Here is a 27,571-nt window from a genome sequence, read left to right on the forward strand (position 1 = left end):
AACGTTGGACAAGGGAGGGAATAGATAGCGATAGGAAAATTGGAGCATGATCAGACCACAATATGTCACCAATTGTAGCAGATGGGTTCCAAGAAAGAGCGTGAGGACTCAACAGGAAGAAATCAATGCAACTATATGAACCATGGGTAGGAGAAAAATATGTGTAATCCTTACCCTGAGGATTTAAGATTAGCCAAAGGTCTGTCAATCTGAGGGCATGGATGACGCGCTTCAATGATCGAAGCTGTCTCAGAGGGACGGCACCCCTTCCTGAGGATGAGTCTAACGCGGGATTCCATGTGAAGTTAAAGTCTCCACCTGCAATCAGTACACCTTCTGCAAATTCAGAGAGGGATGTTAAAAAGGACCTATATGTGGGGATCTGATCTTTGTTAGGGAGGTACTAGTTTGCTATTGTACATATTGATTCTGCTATTTTGAGTTTTAGAAACACATATTTGCCTTGATCATCAATGAGAGAATCAATGAGAGTGTAAGCCAACGACTTGTGAATGGCTATGGATACACCCTTAGAGCGTGAATTCGGATTAGTGCTGTGGAACCATCGAGAATAATACCCATCTCCAAAAACAGGCAAATGCACAGTTTTAAAGTGTGTTTTTTGTAACATAAGAACCTGAACTTTTTGTTTGTGCATAGAGTATAAAATTTGTGAACGTTTCTGTGGGACATTAAAGCCTCTTACATTCAATGAACCTGCTTTAATAGAGGACATGATTACCAAGGGTGAGGAGAGGGGTGGGGCAAGATGGGGAACGGAAATACAAAGAAAACTGAGAAGAAAGTATGGAATGTGTAGAGAGAAAAGAGAAAGCAAAAAGGGGAACAAGAATAAAATTCTATAATAGATTGAAAAAAAACGATATGATGAGGGGAAATAAGTATATTTTACACCTGCACAGCAGAGAGTGTAAACCCCTTGAGAGGACGGGCTTTCTACCGAGGAGCCGTCCCCCCCCAAACCAGACATCAGGCCATACCATTTTGCACTAAAACTTTGAGAGAAAAGCGGCCAATAGCTATCATAGATTAACATCTGCTTATCATTATATTAAATCTTAAATCAGTATATATCACATAACCTTATGGGATAATATCCATACCTCCCAAGAACTGAATATTATTGACATAGTACAATCAATTCTTGTCATTGATAACCAGTCATACAAATGAATTATTCATAATATCAACTATACTCATCGCTGAAAACATTTTAGTGGAATATAACATTCTAATGTCCTTCACAAGATTAGCTAGCGCTGACGGCTAGAGAATTGACCACAGGATCCTTTTGTGAGAGACGTTTCAATATGGGGGATGAGAAGCATGTTTTCTATTGATCCCTCTTCTAAATTCTTCCTGGGTTTGTTTCTTGTCGCTTTTTGTGGTTGTGGATTGAGATCTAACTTGGGGCCTCCCGGAAGACTCGGCCATTCCTCTATTGATATAGAAACGTGGGGGATCCCCAAGCCTGTAATATAAGCCGGAACGTCTCCAGGGCAACGTACCACATGTAAAGCCCCAGAGTGGCGGACTTGTAAAGGGAAACCCCAAGAGTATAAAATGTTCTGCTGTCTCAGAACCTCTAATAGAGGTCTTAATGTCTTCCTCTTCTATAGTGTGTGACGTGATAAATCAGACATGAGTTGTACAGGATATTCTTGATATAGAATAGAGTCCATTTTTCTGGCATTAATTAAGATGCTTTCTTTGATTTTATATTGATGAACCACATCCCGAGGTTTTGTCATATCAGAGGATCTGGGACCCAGGGATCTATGGGCCCTATCTAGCTCCAGCTCACTCTCCAAGGGCCAACCCAAGAAAGAGTTGAACAAATGACATAGTGTCTCATCCAGTTTGTGGTGTTCAATTGTCTCAGGAAGTCCTCTAATCCTAATATTGTTGCGCCTTCCTCTATTTTCAATATCGTCTATCAGATCTGTTAGGTATTCCAGTTGGTATGAGTGGGAGGACAAAGTTTGTTCATGAGATTTAACTTGTTGAGTGATGGATGCTGTATGTGACTCAGCAGCAGACACTTTTCTGTTAACTCTTGCATGTCCCCTCTAATGGCGGCTGTTTCAGCTCTGTAGGAGGACTCCAGTCTAGACATATAGGACTCCATGTCCTCCCTGATTGGGATAGCTCATATTCGGGCTCTGAGATCCCTCCACACTGCCTCATGCTGGGATGAGTCATCCTGTTGGCTCTCCTGTGAGCAGCCAGGGGAAGAAGAACATAATAATGCAGGGAAGGAGCCTCTCTCAGGGGAACTCTGGACATCAGTGGACGACTGGGGTCTTTGCAGGTCCGGACCCGCAGCAGAGGTAAGTACTGCCGAATCTAATGTGTCCAGGGGCTGGGGCACGAAACTATCCCCCACCACGCACCTGAGTCCCGGAGGCGCGAAGCCAGGATAAGCCATCTTGGACCGGGGGAGATGCCCCGCAGCAGCGATGACGAAGCCGCCCATTCCTGAGGAGCCAGGTCCGCGTCCTCCGCCGACGAAGGTATCGCCCTGTCTGCTAGTCTTGATGTGGAGGAGCGTTTACCTCGGGGGCTCTGAGCCTCCGATGCAGGAGCCGGAGTGCTATGCAGGGTCAGCCGACGCCATCTTAGATCCCGCTCGTGCAGGAGGGGCAGGTGTTGTGCTTCTCAGATAGCGTGTAATGTTTGTTGGAGGGGCCCGCTGAGTACTCACACTAATCTGTGTTATGTTCCTTTTCTTTTTTTGCCGGCATTGGCAGTATTTTGGCTCGATTTGATGCAATAGGCATGCCCTGAAGCTGGGCTAGGGACGGGAGCAGACAACATTGTGACTTCACTCCTCCATAGCCAGGCCACGCCCCCGATTTTTCTGTATTTTCATGACTATGAAAATTGTACATTCACACTGAAGGCATCAAAACTATGAATTAACACATGTGGAATTATATAGTTAACAAAAAAGTGTGAAACAACTGAAAATATGTCTTATATTCTAGGTTCTTCAAAGTTGCCACCTTTTGCTTTGATGACTGCTTTGCACACTCTTGGCATTCTCTTGATGAGCTTCAAGAGGTAGTCACCGGAAATGGTTTTCACTTCACAGGTGTGCCCTGTGAAGTATAATAAGTGGGATTTCTTGCCTTATAAATGGGGTTGGGATCATCAGTTGTGTTGTGCAGAAGTGATGTTGTTAAGTCAACAAATCAGAAAGACCAGAGGGTGGAAGTCAAAAGCTGGAAGCACTTCAGAACTACCTCGGGTGAAGTGGCAATAGACTCTGCTGAAACTAATTTGTTTAGGTTACAAACAGCACACCGCCGCAGAGTTATAGAAAAGTATACAAGATAAGAAAGATCTGCGGCTCTTGACTCTGAACCTACAACCAGGCATGGTCGCATGTGATAATGACCATAGCATGGTGGAAGATCTGAAGCTTGGCAAGCTTGCAAATGTGTCTGATCCACATGCTCAAGTTAGTGATTCAGCGGTTTCTGAAAACCTAACCAGATTTGCCTGAGCTACTTATGATGGAATGCTGCGTGTGCTCCCATTTCCGCAAGTCAGCTACAGTTGCCGCTGGTCTGGCACTGCTGCAGCAGCGCTTGCAAGTGCCAGCTCACTGACTGGTGTGTGACGTGACCACATGTGGAATTCCACATTACACATGTTGGCAAGGATTTGAGAGCAGCAGAGGGCAGTAGTTGAATACCAGCTACAACTTGCCTGTCTGTATTCCTATCAGCTTCAGCACATAATCGAAGATTGGGTCCTGGTGTCTGAATTCTGTGAGGTTCTACAGAATTTGAGCAATCAACCAAGATGGTAAGTGGCGAGCTTCCCAGCGCCCAGACCCTTATGTGTGGGGTAGTCTGACAAGGTTTCAAAGTTTTGAGAGATGGTGAAGTAGTACCTAGCCACACGTATCAGCGTCCTCTGTGATTTCTATGTACCACACAGCTATTGGGTATCCAAGCAGGATAAGTGGCATGAACTGTCTCTCTAGGAGGCACTGCCTATTCTGCCACTAGCATTTTGTCAGAGAGGGATTTTAGTGCCGCTGGAGGCATAACAACTGACAGGCACAGCCACCTGTCAACTGAAAATGCTGGCAGGCTGACTGTTAACAAAATGAGGAAGGCGTGGATTGACCCAGACTTCTCAACCCCACCAGATGACAGCAGCGGAAAATAAAGACAATTCAAATGTCCCTTTTTTTCTGGTGCATTCCCATGCATCCCAACAAACCCCAAAAAGGGTTGTACTGCAGGGGCATTACGGTAATGGTCCAGGATGTGTTTTGGCTGACCATGTACCTCCCCCTCAGGTGACTGGTCACATGACTGTGACATAGCACAGGTCCTGTGCACACAGAATGTCTGATCACATGACTTTGACATCAGCACAGGTCCTGTATGCATTGGAAGATATATAAACCCTGGTAGTTTTGAGACAGGGTGTGAAAAGGCACGAGGCCTGTTCCCTGTGTGGGACACCATTGTAGTGAGGCCTGGTGAAGCCTGAAAGGTCGAGGCTGGATCCTTAGGTGTAAGCGATGCCAGCAGCGTTGGAGGGCCAGAGGCTTGGAAGATAAGAGTCCTGGAGGGCAAGAGGCTGGATCCTTGTGTGTGAGAGATGCCAGCAGCCTTGGACGACAAAGGGGCTAGAGACCATGATTGGTAAGCCTTAGAGCCACAGTGGTGGCAGAACAAAGCGGACTGAAGCAGCTACGACCCAGCAAAGGTAAAAACACTGCGTTGATGTGGACATTGATATAAGTGACTTTGCTGAGGGATGTAACTGGAGCCAAGAGGGCCTGTCTGCCATTTGAAAGGCTCCCGAATGTTATGTGTGTAATATGCCGGTGAGCCACTAAGATGGACTGTGTGATCAGCAGTTTATGAAGTATAATAAACTGTTGGAGGATGAAAACTGGAAAAACGTGGCTGGTGTGCTTTAAGTGACCCGATGCAGCGAGTATTTCCCAGTATGATGACTAGCGCTGCCTTACAGGGTATACAGTTGATGGTTCCAAATTTTTAGAGGGTCATCATGTGGCTCTCGCTCATAATGTTTAGAGGGTTTCTGTGTAAATCTCTGAAACACGGGATTCAGACAGAGCCCCCGATGCAAGATTTCTTATAATGAGGCAGTTGGAGGCACTGTGGATGCTGTCTGGTCTGTGATCCAGCGGTGTTCGTCTTTTTATTAGGCATACACAAAAGCACCGTCAGTCACAGTTTTGTGCACTTGTGAAAAGAAGGGCACCATTGAACAGAGGCCAGTGTAACTCTGTTTCCTCATTATAGTGAATGGATCCGTCGGGGGTTTCATCAGAATCTCGTCACTTGGAGATTTAAATGGAAACCCTGATATAAGTGCTCAGCGTAGAGCGCAGGATGAATGTAATCCAAAAAGTTATGTAAAATGTTCCCAACAAAAGCTTTGACCCAATCTATAGAAAAGAAAGTCTATCATCTGCTAATGTAAATATAGTGGGCTTCCACGTTACTGGTATCACAAAGGCTCTGGAAAAGAGAAATGGCTCCTTGACACCCAAAAGAAATTTAGAAAATTATGCATTTTCAAATTCAAATGCCACAACGTACTGGTCACTACAACATAATGGTCACTACAACGGCTGTTTGCAATTTTCACTCAGCAACATCCACTGCTGCTTGATTCTGGAAAACACCCATGTAGTTAAAATCCTCACCACATCTCTAGATACACACTAGGTCAAACTTGTTGGTATCCCTCGTTTAATGAAAGAAAAACCCACAATGGTTACAGAAATAATTTGAATCTGACTAAAGTAATAATAAATTAAAAATCTATGAAAATGAACAAATGAAAGTCAGACATTGCTTTTCAACCCTGCTTCCACAGAATTTAAAAAAAAATTAAACTCATGAAATAGGGCTGGACAGAAATGATGGTACTCTTAACTTTAATATTTTGTTGAACAACCTTTTGAGGCAATTCCTGTAACTGTGAATGAGACTTCTGCACCTCTCGACAGGTATTTTGGCCCACTCCTCATTAGCAAACTGCTCCAGTTGTCTTGTGTTTGAAGGTTGCCTTTTCCAGACAGCATGTTTCAGCTCTTTCCAAAGATGCTCAGTACGATTTAGGTCAGGGCTCATAGAAGGCCACTTAAGAATAGTCCACTGTTTTCCTCTTAGCCATTCTTGGGTGTTTTTAGCGGTTTGTTTTGGGTCATTATCCTGTTGCAAGACCCATGACCAAACCTTATTGTTGCGCACACCGGAGGTCAGGGGAGCAGAAGTCGCAGTGACTCCCTGGCGTCTGCGCACTAGACCACAGCAGCGGGTACTGTGATCACATGTCGAGGCTGGTTTATTAGAAATTCATAAACCCCTCAGCATAAGCAAATAAAAAGACAGCCTTTTCTGGCACAGAGTGAAAAACAGAAAGTAAATATTCCATACAGTAGTAGCCTGAATTTCCTGCCTAAGAGGTAGAACCTTAGAGTGTCTAACGCCCACTTAATGGCCAAACATACCTTCTCCACGGAGTAATTGTTCTTGCAGGATCACAACTTCCAAGTGAGATACATTATTGGGTGCTCTTGCCCGTTCATCTCTTGTGATAAGACAGTACCCAGCCAGACATCTGATGCATCCGTCTGGACCACAAACTCCTTAGAGAAATCCGGTGCCTGCCACCCACACTGGCTGTTTACACAGGGTTAGCTAGGGAGGCCATGTAGCCATAACAGACTTTGGCACCTTAAAATGAGGTCAGTCAGAGGGACAGCTTTCATGAAGAAGTGGCCTCACCAGTGATTTATATGTTATATACGTTTATACGTTATACGTTTGGATTGCTGGATTTTATTTCTTTTTTTAACATCCTAAAATCGTGTTTGCTTTTGCGGCTACTGCCTGATATTGAGTACTGCTTGCTGCTCAGCTTACTTGTAACCAAATACCCAAGTCCTTCTCCTGCTCTGTAGTCCCGAGTATACTCCCATTTAAAGTATATGCAGCAAAAGGATTACTCTGTCCTAGGGGCATTACTCTGCATTTATCTACATTAAACCTCATTTGTCAAGTGTTTGCCTATTAGGTCATCTTATCCAGATCACTATGCAATATCGTAATGTCAAGATCAGATTTTAACATCCTATATAGTTTGGTGTCGTCAGCAAAGACTGACACTTCATTCTCAATCCCATCCACAAGGTCATTAATAAAGAGGTTAAAAAGAATTGGTCCTAGAACAAATCCCTGCGGTACGTCACTAATGACTATATCCCATTTAGAGAATGTACAATTTATGACAACGCTGTCTCTTGTCATTTAGCCAATTCCTTATCCATCTTCATATAGTTCTCCCCACTCCGAGCTTCTGTAGCTTCAGTATAATGCTGTTATGTGGTACTGTATCAAATGCCTTTGCAAAGTCCAGATAAATCACATTAGTCACATTACCAACATCCAGAATTGCACTTACCTCCTTATAGAACCCCAACATGTTGGTTAGACATAACCTACTTTTCATGAATCCATGATGATTATCATTTATTATATTATTCTCTGCGATGTAACTCTGCAGGTCATCTCTTATAAAGCCCTCAAAAACTTTGCACACTGCCGATGTCAGACTTAGGCTACATGCACACAAAGCATTTTTGATGCGTTTTCGCGGCAGTTTTCCCGCCGAGACAACACTGCGAAAACGCTTGTTAATAGGTCTGCCAGCCATAGCAATGGTAATCTGGATGTGCTGAGCACATGATGCAGAACTTTCCACTCCAGATTAACATTGCGGCAAAAAAACGCAGCATGACCATTGTTCAAGCGTTTCCGCCGTGAATTTGCGCCCATTGACTTGCATAGAACCGCAGCAAACTCGCAGGTATAATATCTATACTTTCGGGTTTGCTGCCTTATAATTAAAGCCAATTGCCGCGAATTTACCACCCTACCTGAGTCGGGAGAGGACTACCGCTCCTCTCATCCGATCGCCACTCTGCCCACCCGCGGTAGCAAAAAAAAAAAAGGAAAAAGGTAAAAAAAAAACACCTTTTTACTCGCCTGTCCGGCAGCCCCCGGTGTCCTCCTTGTCTCCGGCGGCGATCCTATCCTCCTGGAAGGCGCGTGCGCTCCCGCAGTGTACTGCACTGCCAGGACCTGCGGTGACGTAATGATCAGCTGATCGTCACATGACAGATAAGCTGAGCGCTCACGTCACCGCAGGTACTGTACTGGCAGGACCTGCGGTGACGTAAGCGATCAGCTGATCGGTCAAGTGAGCGATCAGCTGATAGTCACGTGACATCACAGTGGGAACATTCTCAAGAATGTTCCCACGGTGGTTAGCTCACCGGCGCTCATCAGCTGATCTTCAGCTGATGAACCCCAGTGACCTCTTGCAGCACTGACAGGAGTGATTTTACACTCGTCAGTATACATTGCTGGCTTCTACAGCAGTGACATCAGTGATGGCTGATGTCACTGCTGTAAAAGTGACACGGATGTTTGAGAGACAATCGGCGGTGATCGTGGACTGCGTCGTGACAGCGGACAGGTGAGGGATATGGTTGTTTGTTGTTTTTTTTTCATTAGATCGAGGGCTTTGCGGATCCAGTAAAATAAAAAAAATTGTTAAAAAACATGTGCTTTTTTATTTCATTAAAATACTTTATTCTGGCCGTGTATTTATTGAAAAAGCGCAACAACTTTACTACGCGGTTAGTAATGGGGGCGTCTTATAGACGCCCTAAATTACTAACCTGGGCTTCACGTCAGCCGCCAATACAAGACTGACATGAACCTCAACCCTATTACCCCACTCGCCATCGCTACAGGGCAGTGGGAAGAGCGAGGCTAAGCCCCAGATTTGGCACATCTTGTGGATGCGCCATTTCTGGGACTGCTGAGGGGTGATATTAATAGCCGCGGAGGGGGCTAGTATCCATGGCCCCTTCCCTGGATATTAATATCAGCTCGCAGCTTTCTAGTTTAGCCTTTGTTAGTAAGATTTCATAGGGGGACCCCACGTCAATTTTTTTCTGGGGTCCCCCTGTAATCTAGCCTGTAAAGGCTAAACAAACAGCTGTGGGCTGATAATAATAGCTAGGGAACATTGTTGGTTAATAGCCCCTTCACCGGCTACTAATATCAGCACCCAGCAGTCGGCTTTCCCTCTGCTGGTTATGAAAATGACGCAGGAGCCCACGCCATTTTTTTTTTTTTTAAATTTAGCCTCTGTGCCCACGATCCGGACTTAGCAGCGATTTGGACGCATATTTTTTGCTGTGTCCAAAACGTTTCATTCTATTGAACGCAGGTAAATCCACATATGTTCACTGAACGATGCGTATTTACCGCATTCAATACTTTCTAGAGACTAGCGACTCCGCAAGAGAAATTGGCATGCTGCGGTCCTGAAAGATGCGTCGCATGTTAGTGTCCACAGTTGATTCGAAGCCTCAGATGCCCGCAAGGTGGACATGGGATTTCTAGAGATCCCATCCACTATGATGTAACATCTGGACGCTACGGGTTTGGTGCTGTATAAACATGCAGCGTCAAACCAGCAGCGGCTCCTGACCGTGGCCACATACCCAAACTCACCAGCAGCATGTCAATTTCTGTAGCGGACACGCTGGTCTCCACTGCAGATTTTGACCGATTGAACTGTCATTATATGCAGTGGATTCACATATACCGCCAACAAAAAGTGTGGCATTAGAACACCGCGTTTTGTAACCAACAAAAATACACTGCGTCCAAACCGTTGCTTGTTGCTGTTCGTGGGGACATAGTAGCTAATGAAACAGCTGTGAGCTGTTACTAATGGCCAGGGACCAGGTTTGCAAATGGCACCTTCTCAGGCTAAGAATACCAGCACACAGCTGCTGCATAAATTACTTGAATAGAAATGCTAATGAAGATTGGGTGAATGGGACTAGCTGACACCTAGCTCTTTTGTTTGGTGATAACAAGGTGTCAATCAGACCTTTTCATGACCAAACCTAATTAAAGTAAAGCAAAAAGTTAAATAAACACACAGACACAGAGTAAACACTATATTAGAAATACAACAGACACATTCTTTAATCATTTAAATTAACCAATATACTCACCCCAGTTCTGATGGTAATCCAAGGGTTTAAATAATGTCCCAGCAAATAAATTTATTTAGCCCCAAAAAGCATTCATTGATGTACAAAAATGCTTCAAAAACCGCATTAAAACCTGTATCAAAAAAAGGAGATGCAGAAACACTGAAGACATTTCTGATTCAAATCCTGATTGTGCGCACATAGCCTGACTGGACAGGAGTTACCTGGATCCACCATTTTTTTAAATAAAGGTACCACATCAACTATCCTCTAATCTTGTTACACCACCCCTGTGTGCTCCACCATGCTTCACACAGACTAGTTCACACAGTAAGAAGCCTCTGCAAGCTTGGGAAACTTCCCTGATGGAGAATAACAGATAGGGAAGCAGACAGTCCAAGTCTTGGTTGTCCTTCTCCCCTGCTTTCCTCAACATAGCCTTCAAGATTTTGTTAAACCTCTCCAACAGTCTGGGGACATGAAGGGGGTCCCTTAATCTGCTAGGATCTCTTTAGACAACCCCGTTCTGGGAAAGATATGGACCAACTCCTGGGTATACACTTTGCAGAAGAGTTTCGTAGCAGTACAGCCTCCGGATACTGTGTAGCATAGTCCAGTACCACCAGGATATACTGATGCCCTCTGGCAGACTTGAGCAGGGGTCCCACAAATCCATGGCTTTGCGATCAAATGGAACCTCAATGATGGGCAATAGCTCTAATGGGCTATGGAAGTGAGCCACTGGGGAGGTGAGCTGGCATGTGGGACAGGACCTACAATAATTCAGGATTTCTCTGTGACAACCAGGCCAGTAGAACCTCTAGAGGATCAGTTCCTGGATTTTTTATACTCCTAGATGATCACCTAACATGTGCATGGGCCATATCTAACACCCTGCGTCTGTACGGCCCTGGCATTAGTAACTGCTCGATTACCCACCCACCCAGCTTGGTGACCCAATACACTAACTCTCCATTCACAGCAAAATGTGGGTATCAGGTGTCAGTCCCCGGCTTTTGAACAAGAACATTAAGTACAGACATATTATCAAGCGCCCTTTTTAGAGTTAAGTCCCTGAGTTAGGTGATTCCAAAGTCACCCCCTCGCACGCCTCCAGCTTAGGAATGTTGGTCTCCAGGGATGCTGCCTCATCCTAATCACCAACAAGTACACAAAGGGAAACCAGCCAGCCACGGTTTGCGACTAGGTTTCTTTAAGAGTGACCTAGTTGTCGTCTGGGCAACCAGGCGTCCTCCCTTTCCCCCACAAGTCCGAAAACAATGCAAAGTCCGGCACTATTATAACAGGGTGCAATAGGTCCTTGACTACACCCACCTCATGGGAGTCTGTGCCACAGTATGTGGCTATGACTACTCGGGCCACAGGGTAGTCTATAGCGTTTCCATTGATACAGTGGACCCCTACCATCTTCCCAGGAATCAGCCAATGAGGAATTGTGGCCCTTACTAAGGTTACCCAACTACCAGAGTCCAATACACCAGTCATTTGCACGCCGTTCACTGATTAGGGACATGAAAGCAGCCCCTTGCCTGGTTGTCCCTTCCTTCCAGTTTCCAAAAATCAATCTTGTGTATCACTCAGATATATCATGTTCCCATAACTACTGTTGAATTATGTTTCTTCAACAAAGAAAGCACATAGTCGGGGGATGGGCTGTCCTGTGCCACTCACAGCTGCTGTGAGGGATCTCACTTCATGTTTCTCAGCCCCCTTCCCCTCTGCTTGAGCTGCAGTGGTGTCAGATTTGCATATGTAGAGCTCTGTAAAAAAAAAAAAACATACCAGCAGTGCACAGTGATTGACATGGGATTACCTTTGATATCTTCACATGCCTAAAGCATGAAACACACGGAATATAAAAACACATCTTTTCAACTTTTTCCGAATATTTTTTGAATAACTTTATAAAAAAGACGCCACTTACGTTACCTCATCTCTAGCTTAAAGTATAAATGAGTCTCTCTCTTCTCGCTCACAGCCAGAAAAGAAGGCAGGTCGGCCGTTCTAAAAATGTATGAAGACCTCCCAAACTTCAAGATATTGGACATTCAGCTCACGGATCGGACTCCATCGCCTGCCCCACCTCCAGTGTGGCAGTCAAATAACAATAAATGAAGAAGACCAACTTCGATTCAACATTCTCCATCATCTGCAAGCCAAGATCCCCCATGATCTTCTACAAGCAACAATTCTTTTATTGACTCTATTACTGACTCTCATGTCAACATGATAGTACAGGGTTGTTCTCTCTTTTGAAAATTATTATATTATAATATATTACAGCCTACTATTGCACTTCTAATATCAGGATAGCTGACAGGACACTGGATCCATGCCATCTGCTTGAATGTTTATTAGTTTTACTCTAAAGGTTATACTTATTTGTTCTCCTAGTCTGGAGTTTGCTTATATACCTGAAACTCCCAAGGTGATCCTGAGTTCAGATTTTCTTTTAGATCTTAGTTAAGGATTTTAAGCTCCTAGGGAGATCTAAGGATTCTTTAACATAATGTTTACTATCATACCAAACTTGTTATTCATATACATGTTTAAAGGGATTGTCCAGTACTTTATATTACCCCCTCCCCGCCCCAATGTATCCCCCCGGGGCCCATAAGGATTTCTGTAATTACCTTACGTTGCAGATACTGCCTGTGAACGGCGCTATCACTGGCCGCTCACAGGCAGCACGTGGCCCCCGGCTGCAGCCGGCTCTGACATCCGCTGACGTCACGACAAGTGCTGGCAGCAGCCGGGGGTCTCTAACCTGTGTGCTCCACGGAGGATGCAAGGTTGTAGGCGGGGTTACCCCCCACGTCACACCCGGTATCCACCGCGCGCTCTGCCTCTCCCCATTCATTGGGAAAGCGTGCAGTGGATGCTGGGTGCGACTCGGGGGGTAACCCAGCCCACAACCCAGCAGCCACCGCAGGGACCCCAGCGCTGAGTCACGTCTCACTTGTTGTGACGTAAGCGCGGAGTCACGTGATGCCTGTGAGCGGCCAAGGATAGCGCTGCTCACAGGCAGAAACAGTAACGTAAGGTATTTACAAAAATCCTTAGGTGCCCTGGGGAGATACATTGGGGGTGGGGTAATAAAAAGTACTGGACAACTTCTTTAAAGTTACCATGTGTTCCCCATTCCCCTCTTTGTTTACCATCCCTCCTTATGTTTCCAGATCCAGTTCATTGGGAAGCTTTGGCTTGACCTACAAGACCCCCTACCGAGCCTCGGACAGTGTGTCACATCAGCATTCATACACCTGTTACATCCATCATGATTAAATGCATCTCATTAAACTTCAAAAGCTTCAACTCAAATGCTAAAAGGTGCCTAACCCTTACAGAAATGAAATCCCTTAAAGATGATATGGTATTTCTGCAAGCAACCTACTTTGATAAATTTGGTTCCATTAACTTTGCATTAAACTATTACCCAAAAATATATGCTGCTATACAGGAGGCAAAGAAAGCAGGAGTAGCAATTGTTATCGAAAACATGCCCGATCCAGGTATCCCCTTCTCATTTAGACCCCAATGGGAAACACAAAATTCTACAAGGTACACTTAGGGTAAACTCCCTTATACTTTGCAATATCTATACCTATGATGTACCTCAAATCAAATTTCTTAGACAAATGTTGCTAAGAATCTCATGCCTCCTGTCTTTTGGAATTATTCTTGGGGGACACTTCAATATGATGTTCTCTGAAAGCAATGACAGACTTTCTCTAAGGCCACGGCCCCACTATCAGTATTTGGTCAGCATTTTTTCTCAGAAATGGGAGCCAAAATCAGGTGAGGAACAATCCGAGAAAAAGTGTAATAGAAACAAGTCACCAATTCTGCATTTATCACCCACTCCTGGTTTTGACTCCTATTCCTAAGAAAAAATATTGATCTAATACTGACCAAATACTGATAGTGGGGCCGTGGCCTAAGTGATAGACCTCCATCCTCATCCGAAACTCACTTGTCCAGAGAATTCCGCAAGCTAATTCGCAAATATTCTCTCTATGATTTATGGAGAATTAACCATCCTGAGGATAGATCCTTTTCTTTCTTCTCTCCACCTCATGGCACCCATACACGCATAGACTACTTCTTTGGAAATATCTTTCTGACGCGTATGCTAACAGGAGCAGAAATGTGTCCTGTGACATGGTCTGAAGATGCTCCAATAGAGATTTCAATTAAGGACTCTGCGATTTTTACCCATTCCTGTCTTTGGAGACTTAATGAAACATTCTTACATAAAGCTTCTATCAAAGAAGAGTTACTCCCTCACCTTCAAAACTACTTTGAACGCAATAAAAGTTCAGTCTCCTCTGAAGCAATATTATGGTAAGCTCATAAGTCAGTCTTCCGTGGTCATTGTATTGCAATGGGAGCTAGACTTAAAACTACTTATTAAATTAAACAAGAGCTAACTAGGGAGCTACAACCCTTGGAGTTTAGATTTCTCTTTATACCTTGTAAACAAGTCCAAAAGCATATGGCACCTAAACGAGTGGATAAGCTACTTCTTTATACACGCCAACAATATTATGAAAAGGCTAATAAGCGTCACATATTATTAGATAAACAACTTAGAGATCATACAGGACAGTCTTCTTATGCATTATGTAACAGAAAAAAAAATCAAACGATGTATGATCCAAAAGAAGTAGCAGAGATATTCCACAAATATTTCTCACTACTATACTCACTCACTATGACCTCTGCGACTAGCCCCCGTATAAGAGATATTCTCATTAGCTCCTTTGTAAAATAATGTCACCTTCCCGTTCTTTCTAGAGGGGCAACCACAGCCCTAAATGCGCATATTACAGAAGAAGAGATCAAAGATATTACACTACATCTACCAAGCAGGAAAATACCAGATGGGGTATCCTACTTTATGTTATAAAACCTTCCAAAATGAACTTCTTCCTACCCTGATGCCGCTTTTTAATTCCTTCTTAAATGGATCTCCTATTCCTAAATCCATGGTACATTCCTATATTACTTTAGTACATAAACCAGGCAAATATAGATTGGACTGGAAGAACTATAGACTTATAGCACTCCTTAACACGGAAGTCAAAAAATTTACTAAACTACTAGCAATTTGTTTAAATTCATATCTACCCTCGCTGATTCATAAAAATCAAGTAGGTTTTATCCCATTCAGACAGGGAGGTGACAGGGTGGCGAGCAATTGATCTCATAGACATAGTCCAAAAATCTAATCATCCTACTCTCCTTTTAAATTTAGATGCAGAAAAGGCGTTTGATCGCCTAAGAAAACCATTCATGCTCAAGACCCTTGAGATATATTGTATAAAAGGTCCATTTTTAAGGGCTATTGAAGGTTTATACTCCAAATCCTCTGCTACAATATGCCTCCCTATGGTACTCTCAAACCATGTACAATAAAGGATGGAACTAGACAGGGATGTCCATTATCTCCATTACTCTTTGTCCTATGTATTGAACCCCTTGATGCTGCCATCAGATTAAATCCACATATAAAAGGGTTCTGGGTAAAAGATTATTAATTCAAACTCTCCCTTTTTGAAGATGACACCCTTTTACCTCTCACCAATCCCCACCTGTCTCTTCTTAACCTACATTCCCTTCTTGTAAAATTTGGCAACCTTTCGGGGTACAAAACGAATACGACGAAAACAAAGGCCCGGCCAATAAATATTCCAGACTCTCAATTGAATCCCCTTCATAATCATTTCAAATATCACTGGAAAAATTATACCCTTAGGTATTTAGGAATTAATCACACATCTTTATTTTCAACTCTATGCAAAAGTAACTTCCCACCACTTTATAAAGAAATACGCTCCCTTCTAACGAGATGGATGTCTCTACACCTTTATGTCTAATTGGCCGCATTTCAGCAAAAAAAAAAAAAAAGACTATCCTTCCAAAACTACTTAATTTATTTTAAACACTGCCCATACCTGTTCCACTCAGGGAGTTAAAGACACTCCAAGCAGCTACTCTGAGGTTCATATAGGCAGAAAAACACCACAGAATTCCAAGGTCAATCATGCTGATGAGTAAAAATTCAGGCGGCTTGGGTGCTCCTCACTTTGTACACTACTATTGGGTTACTCACCTACAGAGAAACCCAGCTTGGTCATCTAAACGAGCTTATACAAAGTGGATGGAAATAGAAAAACTATGGCTTGCACCTGCACATTTTAACTCTCTGATATGGAACAGCCTCTATAATCCCCCTTGAAATGAATTAGGTCCAATGAATCTTACCAGGGATATTTGGAGGACCTGTTTAAAAAAAATCTAATCATCATCTACAAATTCACCCCTTCCTTCCTTCCCATTTCATTCAAACTTTCCTGATAGCTTGACTTCATCTTTGACAAATATTTGGCCCATACTGGTCTATTTCATTTCGCAGATTGTAAAGGGAAGTGTGCCAGGATGTACTTGTATATATATGTATCTGCATGCTAGCCATGCATGCAGATACATATATACAGGTGCTTCTCACAAAATTAGAATGTCCTCAAAAATTTAATTTATTTAGTTCTTCAATACAAAAAGTGAAACTCATTATATAGAGTTATTACAAACAGAGTGATCTATTTTAAGTGTTTATTTATGTTAATGTTGATGATTATGGCTTACAGCCAATGAAAACACAAAAGTCATTATCTCAGTAAATTAGAATACTTTATAACAACAGCTTGAAACATGATTTTAAAATCCGAAATGTTGGCCTACTGAAATGTATGTTCAGTAAATGCACTCAATACTTGGTCGGGGCTCCTTTTGCATCAATGACTGCATCAATGCAGCGTGGCATGGAGGCGATCAGCCTGTGGCACTGCTAATGTGTTATGGAAGCCCAGGTTGCTTTCATAGCAGCCTTCAGCTAATCAGCATTGTTGGGTCTGGTGTCTCATCTTCCTTTTGACAATACCCCATAGATTCTCTAGGGAGTTAAGGTTAGGCAAGTTTGCTGGCCAATCAAGCACAGTGATACTGTTGTTTATAAACCAGGTATTGGTACTTTTGGATGTGTGGACAGATGCCAAGTCCTGCTGGAGAATGAAATTTCCATCTACAAAAAGCTTGTCAGCAGAGGGAAGCATGAAGTGCTCTAAAATTTCCTGGTAGATGGCTGCGCTTACTTTGGTCTTGGTAAAACACAGTGGACCTACACCAGCAGATGACATGGCACCCCAAACCATCAATGATTGTGGAAACTTCACACTAGACCTCAAGCAGCTTGGATTGTGTGCCTCTCTATGCTTCCTCCAGACTCTGGGACCTTCTGTTATGATCTGCTACAAGCACTAAGGAAAGAAAGGAGATCTGTCCCTACAATAGAACTAAGCTAGATCCCTACGATGTAACGTGGAACCTGATCCTGCGATCAGACCCGCTAAAGTCCTCAGCTAGTCTGTACGAAGACCTATAGATGCAAGGGAGGGATCCCTACAAGAACTAGGGACTGGGATAAAGTTGGACACCTCCTAGCAGAAATTGTAGCAGTAAAAGACAAACACACAACATAGAACATAAAGGTCCGAAGACCTAGCTAAACTGACTGAGAAAGGTAACTAAGCACCAGGTTAACTTAAGAGTAGAAATTACAATGAAGTCCAGCAAGGCCAGGAGGGCGGAGCAGGATAAAATAGGCAAAAAAGGTCATGTGACAAGCAAGATAGAAAAAACCTAACAGGAGAGTTCTAACAGTACCCCCTCTTCTATGAGGATCCTCCGGATCCCCTAGGCCCAGGCTTATCAGGAAACCTCTTGTGAAACGCTCTGACAAGTCTGGAAGCAGAAACATCATCCGCCCTCACCCATGAGTTATCCACGGGTCCGAAACCCTTCCAAGCGACGAGATACTGCAAACACGCTCTATACCGTCTAGAATTTAGGATGCGGGAAATTTCGTATTCCCCGTCCTCCACCACCGGAGGAACAGTGGCAGAGGCGTCTCCATCCAACACATAAGCTCTTTTCAACAGAGAAACATGAAACACTGGATTAATCTTCCAGGAGGTAGGAACCTCCAACCTAACAGCAGATTGGTTAACTACCTGAAGCACCTTAAAGGGCCCTACAAACTTGGGACAAAATTTTTTAGAAGGAATCCTCAACCGCAGATTCTTAGAGGACAACCAAACCATGTCACCAATAGCAAACAAAACCTCTTGCCGTTTCCTATCAAAATAGCTCTTAGATTTTTTGTTAGCCTCCTGAAGATTACCACGCACATCCGTCCAAACTCTCTCCAAATCACCGGAAAAACTCTCCTCCTCAGGCACAGCCGATACCAATTTGGAGAATGACCCAAAAGACGGATGTCTCCTAGAACAACAAAAAAAAGGCGAACAACCAGCAGAAGAGGATGTATGGTTGTTAAGAGCAAACTCAGCAAGTGGCAGAAACTCAGACCACCCCTATTGTTTGTCTGCCACAAAACAACGCAAGAACTGCTCAACATCCTGATTCTTCCTTTCTGTCTGGCCAATAGACTCAGGATAATATCCGGATGAAAACGACAAATGAACTCCCAACCTGTCACAAAAAGCACGCCAAAAACGAGCCACGAACTGAGGTCCCCTATCCGAAACAATGTCAGTAGGAACGCCATGTAGTCTGACAATTTCCTTGACAAAGGCCTTAGCGAGTGTCTTAGCGCAGGGCAGTTTGATGAAAGGAACCAAGTGACACATCTTGCTAAAACGGTCCACGACCACCCAGATGACTGTGAAACCCTCAGAGGAGGGAAGGTCAGTAATAAAGTCCATAGCCAGATGTGTCCAAGGTGCACTAGGGACCTCCAGAGGGCAAAGCAACCCCGCTGCCGGAGTATGAGAAGACTTAGATCTAGAACACACCGTACATTGACGCACCCACTTAATGACTTCCTTCTGCCATCCAGGCCACCAAAAACTGCGACCTACAAGTCTCTTGGTCTCAGAAATTTCTGGATGACCTGCCAACCGAGACTCATGACACTCAACAAACAAATCTCTCCTAAAGGTCCTAGGCACAAACAACCTCCCATGGGGAGTGTTAGATGGGGCATTCTCCTGTGCTTTAAGAATCTCATCTTCCAAAACGGAGTCCAAAGCAGCAATCACAATACCTTCTGGTAAAATGCTCCCCTCCTCCTCAGCAACAACCATGGGAGAAAAGCTGCGAGACAAAACATCAGCTTTAACATTCTTGGTACCCGGGATGTAAGTAACAGAAAAATTAAACCGCGAGAAAAAAAGTGCCCACCTAGCCTGACGGGCATTCAAGCGCTTGGCAGCATCAAGATAAAAATCTGATCTATGATCAGTGAAAACCTGAATGGGAAATTCAGCACCTTCCAAGAGAGGACGCCAGTGTTCAAATGCGAGTTTAATAGCCAGCAATTCCCGATTACCAATATCGTAATTAAGTTCAGTCTCAGAAAAAATTTTTCAAAAAAAGAGCACAGGGATGTACTCCATCCTTGTTTTTCTGAGACAACACCGCACCGACCCCCACCGAAGAAGCATCAACCTCAACCAAAAACGGCTTAGTCACATCAGGCTGCATAAGGATGGGAGCAGAGCTGAACCTCTCCTTTAGAAACACAAAAGCTTCAATGGCCTCAGTAGTCCACTGAACCGCATTAGCACCTTTCCTGGTGAGATCAGTCAGTGGTTTGACAATAATAGAAAATTTTTTTATGAATTTTCTGTAATAATTGGCGAAACCCAAAAACCTCTGTATCGATTTCAAACCAATAGGCCTAGGCCATTCCTGAACCGCCTGAACCTTCACAGGGTCCATCTCAAAGCCCTCGCTGGAGATAATGTAGCCCAAAAAACTAATTCTCTGTACAGCGAACTCACATTTCTCCAGCTTAGCAAAAAGCGAATTGTCAATTAATAACTGTAATACCTCACGTACGCTCCGCCAATGAGACTCCAGATCAGGCGAATAAATCAGAATGTCATCCAAATACACAACCACATTTTTGCCGATCAAAGGTCTAAGGATGTCATTAATAAGATTCTGAAAAATGCTGGAGCATTGGTAAGACCAAAAGGCATAACCAAGTTCTCAAAATGACCCACAGGAGTGTTAAAAGCAGTCTTCCATTCATCACCCTCCTTTATGCGCAACAAATTGTATGCCCCCCGGAGATCAATTTTAGAGAACCACTTGTCCCCCACTAACTGGTTAAACAGATCAGGAATCAATGGCAGTGGGTAAGGATTGCGTACAGTAATTTTATTAATCTCGCGAAAATCCAGACAAGGACGTAAACCGCTGTCCTTTTTTTTAACAAAAAAAAATCCAACAGCCACAGGAGACTTGGAAGGCCTAATGTGACCGGCGGCCAAGCTTGTCTGTATGTATTCCTCCAAAGCCTTTCTCTCAGGAATAGTAAGATTAAATAAACGACTTTTAGGAAGAGTCGCTCCAGGGACAAATTCAATGGTACAATCATAGTCCCTATGGGGAGGCAAAATTTGTGACTCCTCCTCAGAAAAAACTCTCCAAAAATCCTGAATAGGTACAGGTAATTCCCCTTTTTCCACCACAGCAATACGTCCGTTACAACACTTGTCATAACACTTAGGGCTCCAGGACTTAATTTCATTGGTAGACCAATCCAGTACAGGATTGTGCAATTTTAACCAGGGTAACCCCAAAATTACTGGAGAAGGCAAATTATTTAATACCACCAAATCCAAATTTTCTTGGTGAATACCATTAATAGTGAGGGGAAATTCACAGACCTTGTGAGTAACATTCTTCAAGGGGGAGCCATCGACAGAAACCACAGCAATAGGGGATGACAAAGGTTTGGGTTTTAAGTTTTTTCAAGAATCCCCCATCAATCACATTCAGAGTAGAACCACAATCCATAAATACCCGAAATTCAATTATTTCTTCCTGAGCAGCAGTAGTAGCAGAAAGAAATACCCCCTTAGTAGTTAAACAGGCAATACGGGCGTAACGGACCTTTTTTTTTAATTTGTTCATACGAAGCACACAGTTCTTAATAAAATGGTCAGATTTCCCGCAATAAAAGCACAAACCTTCAGAAGATCTGCTGTCTTTTTCCTGAGAGCGGGGTGCCATCGCCCCAATCTCCATCGGCTCTCCAAAGTCAGTACAGACCCTCTCAAGACTCGGAGCTGACATGGCAGAGGATTTACTCTCATTAACCCTTGCACGCAGTCTCCTGTCCACCCGTATAGCTAATTGCATTGCCTCCTGCAAGTTTCCAGGTGTGGGATAAGCAATCAGCAAATCCTTAACCCTTTCACCTAGCCCCGCAAGAAACAAACTTTTCAAAGCTGAATCGTTCCACCCCACCTGGGCAGACCACCGACGGAAGAGAGAACAATATTTTTCCACATTACCTGATCCCTGCCTCAAACGTCTCAATTCAGTCTCGGCTGATGAGGCACGATCAGGATCATCATACAACAAACCCAAAGCAGAAAAAAAACTATCCACTGATCTAAAGCATGGATCACTAGGTTGGAGAGAAAAGGCCCATCCCTGAGGTTCTTTGCGCAAAAGTGACATTATGAACCCTATGCGCTGTGATTCATCATCAGAGGATCTGGGTCTCAAACGAAAATACAACAAACAAGCATTTTTAAAGGAAAAAAATTCTTCTTGATCACCAAAAAATAAATCAGCCAAACGTACCTTTGGCTCCACAAAATGTGCTCCAGAACAGCTACTCACGTGTTGTTGGAGCTCGGCCACCTCCAGAGAGAGTCCCTGCAGGCGTTGAGCCAAATCCTGAACCGACACCATGATGGAAACTGGAAGTCTTTCCTTAGAGATATTTTTGGGCTGGACTTACTGTTATGATCTGCTACAAGCACTAAGGAAAGAAAGGAGATCTGTCCCTACAATAGAACTAAGCTAGATCCCTACGATGTAACGGGGAACCTGATCCTGCGATCAGACCTGCTAAAGTCCTCGGCTAGTCTGTACGAAGACCTATAGATGCAAGGGAGGGATCCCTACAAGAACTAGGGACTGGGATAAAGTTGGACACCTCCTAGCAGAAATTGTAGCAGTAAAAGACAAACACACAACATAGAACATAAAGGTCCGAAGACCTAGCTAAACTGACTGAGAAAGGTAACTAAGCACCAGGTTAACTTAAGAGTAGAAATTACAATGAAGTCCACCAAGGCCAGGAGGGCGGAGCAGGATTAAATAGGCCAAAAAGGTCATGTGACCAGCAAGATAGAAAAAAACCTAACAGGAGAGTTCTAACACCTTGATTTTCAAATGAAATGCAAAATTTACTTTAATCTGAAAACAACACATTGGACCACTTAACATCAGTCCAGGTCTTTTGCTCTTTGGCCCAGGTAAGACGCTTCTGGCTTTATCTATTGGTCATGAGTGGCTTGACACAAGGAATGCGACACTTGAAGTCCATGTCCTGAATACGTCTGTGTGTGGTGGCTCTTGAAGCAATGACTCAAGCAGCAGTCCACTCCTTGTGAATCTCCCCCAAATTTTTGAATGGCCTTTTCTTAACAATCCTTTCAAGGCTGCGGTCATCCCGGTTGCTTGTGCACCTTTTTCTACCACACTTTCCTTCCACTCAACTTTCCATTAATATGCTTGGATACAGCACTCTGAGCAGCCAGCTTCTTTAGCAATGGCTTTTTGTGGCTTACCCTCCTTGTGGAGTGTGTCAATGACTGCCTTCTGGACATCTGTCAAGTCAGCAGTCTTCCCCATGGTTGTGGAGCCTAATGAAACAGACTAAGGGACCTTTTGAAACGCATAGGAAACCTTTGCAGGTGTTTTTTCTTAATTATTGTAATTTACTGAGATAATGACTTTTGTGTTTTCATTGACTGTAAGCAATAATCATCAACATTAACAGAAATAAACACTTGAAATAGATCACTCTGTTTGTAATGACTCTATATAATATACAGTTATATGAAAAAGTCTGGGCACCCCTAGTAATCTTAAGCTTAATGTTTTATAAAAATTGGTGTTTTTGCAACAGCTATTTCAGTTTGATATATGTAATAACTGTTGGACACAGTAATGTTTCCGCCTTGAAATGAGGTTTATTGTACTAACAGAAAATGTGCAATCTGCATTCAAACACAATTTGACAGGTGCATAAGTATGGGCACCTCACCAGAAAAGTGACATTAATATTTAGTAGATCCTCCTTTTGCAAAAATAACAGCCTCTAGTCACTTCCTGTAGCTTTTAATGATTTCCTGGATAAAGGTATTTTTGACCATTCCTCTTTACAAAACAATTCCAGTTCAGTTAAGTTTGATGGTCGCCGAGCATGGACAGCCCTCTTCAAATGATCCCACAGATGTTCAATGATATTCAGGTCTGGGGACTGGGATGGCCATTCCAGAACATTGTAATTGTTCCTCTGCATGAATGCCTGAGTAGATTTGGAGCGGTGTTTTGGATCATTGTCTTGCTGAAAGATCCATCCCCTGCGTAACTTCAACTTTATCACTGATTCTTGAACATTATTGTCAAGAATCTGCTGATACTGAGTGGAATCCATGCGTCCCTCAACTTTAAAAAGATTCCCGGTGCCGGCATTGGCCACACAGCCCCAAAGCATGATGGAACCTCCACCAAATTTTACTGTGGGTAGCAAGTGTTTTTCTTGGAATGATGTGTTTTTTTGCCGCCTTGCATAACGCCTTTTTGTATGATAAAACAACTCAATCTTGGTTTCATCAGTCCACAGGACCTTCTTCCAAAAAGAAATTGGCTTCTCCAAATGTGCTTTTGCATACCTCAGCCAACTGTTTGTGGCGTGCTTGCAGAAACGGCTTCTTTCGCATCACTCTCCCATACAGCTTCTCCTTGTGCAAAGTGCGTTGTATAGTTGACCGATGCACAGTGACACCATCTGCAGCAAGTTGATGCTGCAGCTCTCTGGAGGTGGTCTGAGGATTGTCCTTGACTGATCTCACCATTCTTCTTCTCTGCCTTTCTGATGTTTTTCTTGGCCTGCCACTTCTGGCCTTAACAAGAACTGTCCCTGTGTTCTTCCATTTCCTTACTATGCACCTGTCAAATTTAGTTTGAATGCAGATTGCACATTTTCTGTTAGTACAATAAGCCTCATTTCAAGGCAGAAACATTACTGTGTCCAACAGTTATTACATATATCAAACTGAAATAGCTGTTGCAAAAACACAAATTTTTATAAAACATTAAGCTTAAGATTAATAGGGGTGCCCAAACTTTTTCATATAACTGTATGAGTTTCACTTTTTGTATGGAAGAAATAAAATAAATTAAATTTTTGAGAATATTTTAATTTTGTGAGCAGCACCTGTAGGTATATACACATATATTGCCCCCACGTCTCCACCATATGATCCCAAATCCCCATGTTTCTCTCATATGTATATAATTATGTCCCCATGCTTAGGCCCCTGATGAGATATGCCCAGGACAAGAAAGACTTGAAATATTAAAAGAAGATGGACAGATGTCCCTCTATTGTCTGTGGCTAAATGCTGACTTGATTAATTACCTTGTCATTGGATAGTCACCACACTGCTAGGACAAAAGGATCAATGAGATCCTTTGTCCTGGCAGCAGCGACTGCCTGCAGGGATCTGAGCGCCAGCACTGGTATAATCATATCAGTGCATGAGCTCTGCACTTCCAAGTGCCCTGCCAACAGGGCACACAGGGGTGCCTGCAGGGATGCGTGTGCCCGGAGAGCTGACGTGCCGGGCGCTTACCTCCCACATTATTTAAATATCCGGCGGAGGCAGAGCTCAGTTGTGACGCCTACTTCGCTACTCGCTAGCCCACATCGGAACCGGGTCAGATGTTGGGGGTTGCAGTCGTGGCCTAGGCTCGGTCCGTGCCCAGGGTCGTCACATCAAAATAAGGGCTAGGAGGGACGGTGGTAATCGAGTGGATTCAATGACTAAGCCACCTGTGGAGTCTGGTGATTCGCCACCAGCGCTGCAGCAGTCCTCTGAGGCGGGATGTAGTGGCAGCAGAAGATGGTACTACTCCCCACAGGCGGAGCAGGGCCTCAGGCCAGAGGAGACGGATCAGGGGAATTGTAGTGGGTGGTGCGGTGTGGTGTCGCGCTGAAATAAGGGATCGGAGGCAATGGATGCAGTCTTCCAAGCTTTACTCACGTTGTTAGGAGTCAGCTGCAAGGCTTCTCCTTGCTCCTCACGGCACGCTGCGGCCACCAGGAAGGGGTTCAGCACACTCGGGGTAGTTTGGGTGCAACAATCAGGACCCCCTGCGCCAGAGTGTTCCTAGACTTTCCCACTAGGTCCTCTCCTGTCCGTATGTGGTGCATTTTACAAGGCTGGGTCTCCCTCTGGCTATACACAGAACAAGGTTACGGGTGGTGACTCCGCTCCGTCCGTTACCCGGTGGGATCCTTCAAGCCTCCGGGCTTTTCTGACCAGGACATGAAGTATCAAAACCAGATATCGGGGGGCGGTACCCCTTTTGCAGCAGGAATCCCTCTGACTAGGCCAGAATAGTGAGGACAGGTGGCGTATGCCGCTCCGTCTGCATCCCCCTGGGATTCTTTTGGCTGTGGAGCTTGTCTCCTCTGCTCCCCTCCAGGCCTTCTTAGGTAGGGACCTTGACCGGGTAGAGATAACCGTTAACTCTAGCCCGCTCCTCGCCTCAAGGCCAGAGGACGAGGACCGTGTATCCTCAATCAGCTGCAGATTCACACAGAAAGCCACGTTCAGTGATGAAGATCACAATCAAAGACCATAAGCCCAAGATGGCCGTTTATTAAATATGAATTTTGTGGTGTAACCTAAAGTGCGTCCTCCACCCTCTCCCACTACATGGTTCCCCCTATCTTTTGGTTCCTCCCCATCTCCTCTTATCCCGGCTGGGGCAGCACCCTGGTGCATATAAGCCCCCCTCAGGTGGGAGAGGTGTAGTGTTGGATGGATGGCTGAGTCCTGAGAGGTGCTCCTTCCTTACCTCGCAGAGGAGATACCAGACCTCGGTCTGAGGTGCAGTACCCCTGTGGCGACTGAACCCTCAGGGGCGCCACACACTCACTTGCCTCTTTCCTGCCCACGTGTTCTCTCGCCTCCTCCCGGCTTGCACCTCCTTTATCCCTGCTCCCATCTTCTCCCTGCCTGCACCGTTGCTACCCCCACTGTGCAACCTTCCAGCCCCATGGTGGCCGCAGCTCTCTGCCCTCTCCAGCCCCATGTGCTTGCCGTCCCTTCATCTTCAGTCTCAGTACATCAGCTTCCTTGCCTGATGGGGTACCATGCATACCAGGATTGGGGCTGAGGGGTGCCATGCATACCAGGATTGGGGGCTGAGGGGTGCCATGCATACCAGGATTGGGGAGTGAGGGGTGCCATGCATACCAGGATTGGGGTTGAGGGGTATCATGCATACCAGGTTTCTGGGATGAGGAGGCCATACATACCAGAATTGGGATGAGAGGTGCCATGCATACCAGGATTGGGGGTGAGGGAGGGGTGCCATGCATACCAGGATAGGGATGAGGGGACCATGCATACGAGGACTGGGGGTGAGGGGTGCCATGCATACCAGGATTGGGGGTAAGGGGTGCCATGCATACCAGGATAGCATGGTGGGGACAGCACACGCCCAACCGGGCGTAGAACCGGTTCAATTGCTAGTTAATGTATATACGCAAAACTTCAAACTACAATCACTACTTCCCAACTACAACATAACCACAACCGAAAACCAGCAACTATCAGGCTGATTTTCATAGGAAGATATCAAAAAATAGTTTACAATATAATAATTTTGTTTCATCAATATTAAAAGCATAATAAAATTGCAAACACTTTCCATAACCAACCAACTACCCTTTGCACCACAATAATATTTTACGTATTCTTAACCACTTTACAGCCTGTGCCGCATTTGTACGCAACAGGATGTAACCCCCGGTTCAGTGAGGGCTCCGGCGCTGAGCCCGCACTGAACCGGGCACATGTCAGCTGATTCTTACAGCGATCCACCCGCGGCTGTTAACATGTTAAATGCTGCTGTCAATCTCTGACAGAGGCATTTAATATCACCGCGCCGTTAGCGCGTCACTTACCCCGCCCATCGATGACCACGTCACGTGATCGCGGGTCACCGATGCGTGGGCATGACAACATTAGGTCTGCAGCAGACTCCAGTGGTTGTCCTGAGATGATCGCTATGAGCGCCACCTAGTGGTTGACGCTCATAGCACAGGACCATTTCTGAAGTGCTGCTTCTAGTCTCCTATGGAGACTATAGAAGCAAGCATAAAGTGAAAAAAAATGTTTTTAAAAATATTAAAAAAAATATAAAAGTTTAAAACACCCCCCTTTCCCCCCATTCAAAATAAAATAATAATAAAAAAAAACACATACACACATTTGGTATCGAAGAGTTCAGAATCGCCCGATCTATCAATAT

At 44.3% G+C, this 27,571-nt stretch overlaps 1 protein-coding gene across 2 annotated transcripts in view; it reads right to left on the reverse strand.

The window, feature by feature from the left end:
- Window positions 1-27,571, reverse strand: part of STAT1 (signal transducer and activator of transcription 1) — a 1,113,083-nt gene that overhangs the window by 832,082 nt on the left and 253,430 nt on the right. The gene's annotated exons all lie outside the window — the stretch shown is intronic.

The sequence above is a fragment of the Phyllobates terribilis genome, unplaced genomic scaffold (assembly GCF_046119375.1).
Source record: "Phyllobates terribilis strain yellow unplaced genomic scaffold, ASM4611937v1 Scaffold_9__5_contigs__length_417890890, whole genome shotgun sequence".
NCBI classification, from domain to species: Eukaryota; Metazoa; Chordata; class Amphibia; order Anura; family Dendrobatidae; genus Phyllobates; species Phyllobates terribilis.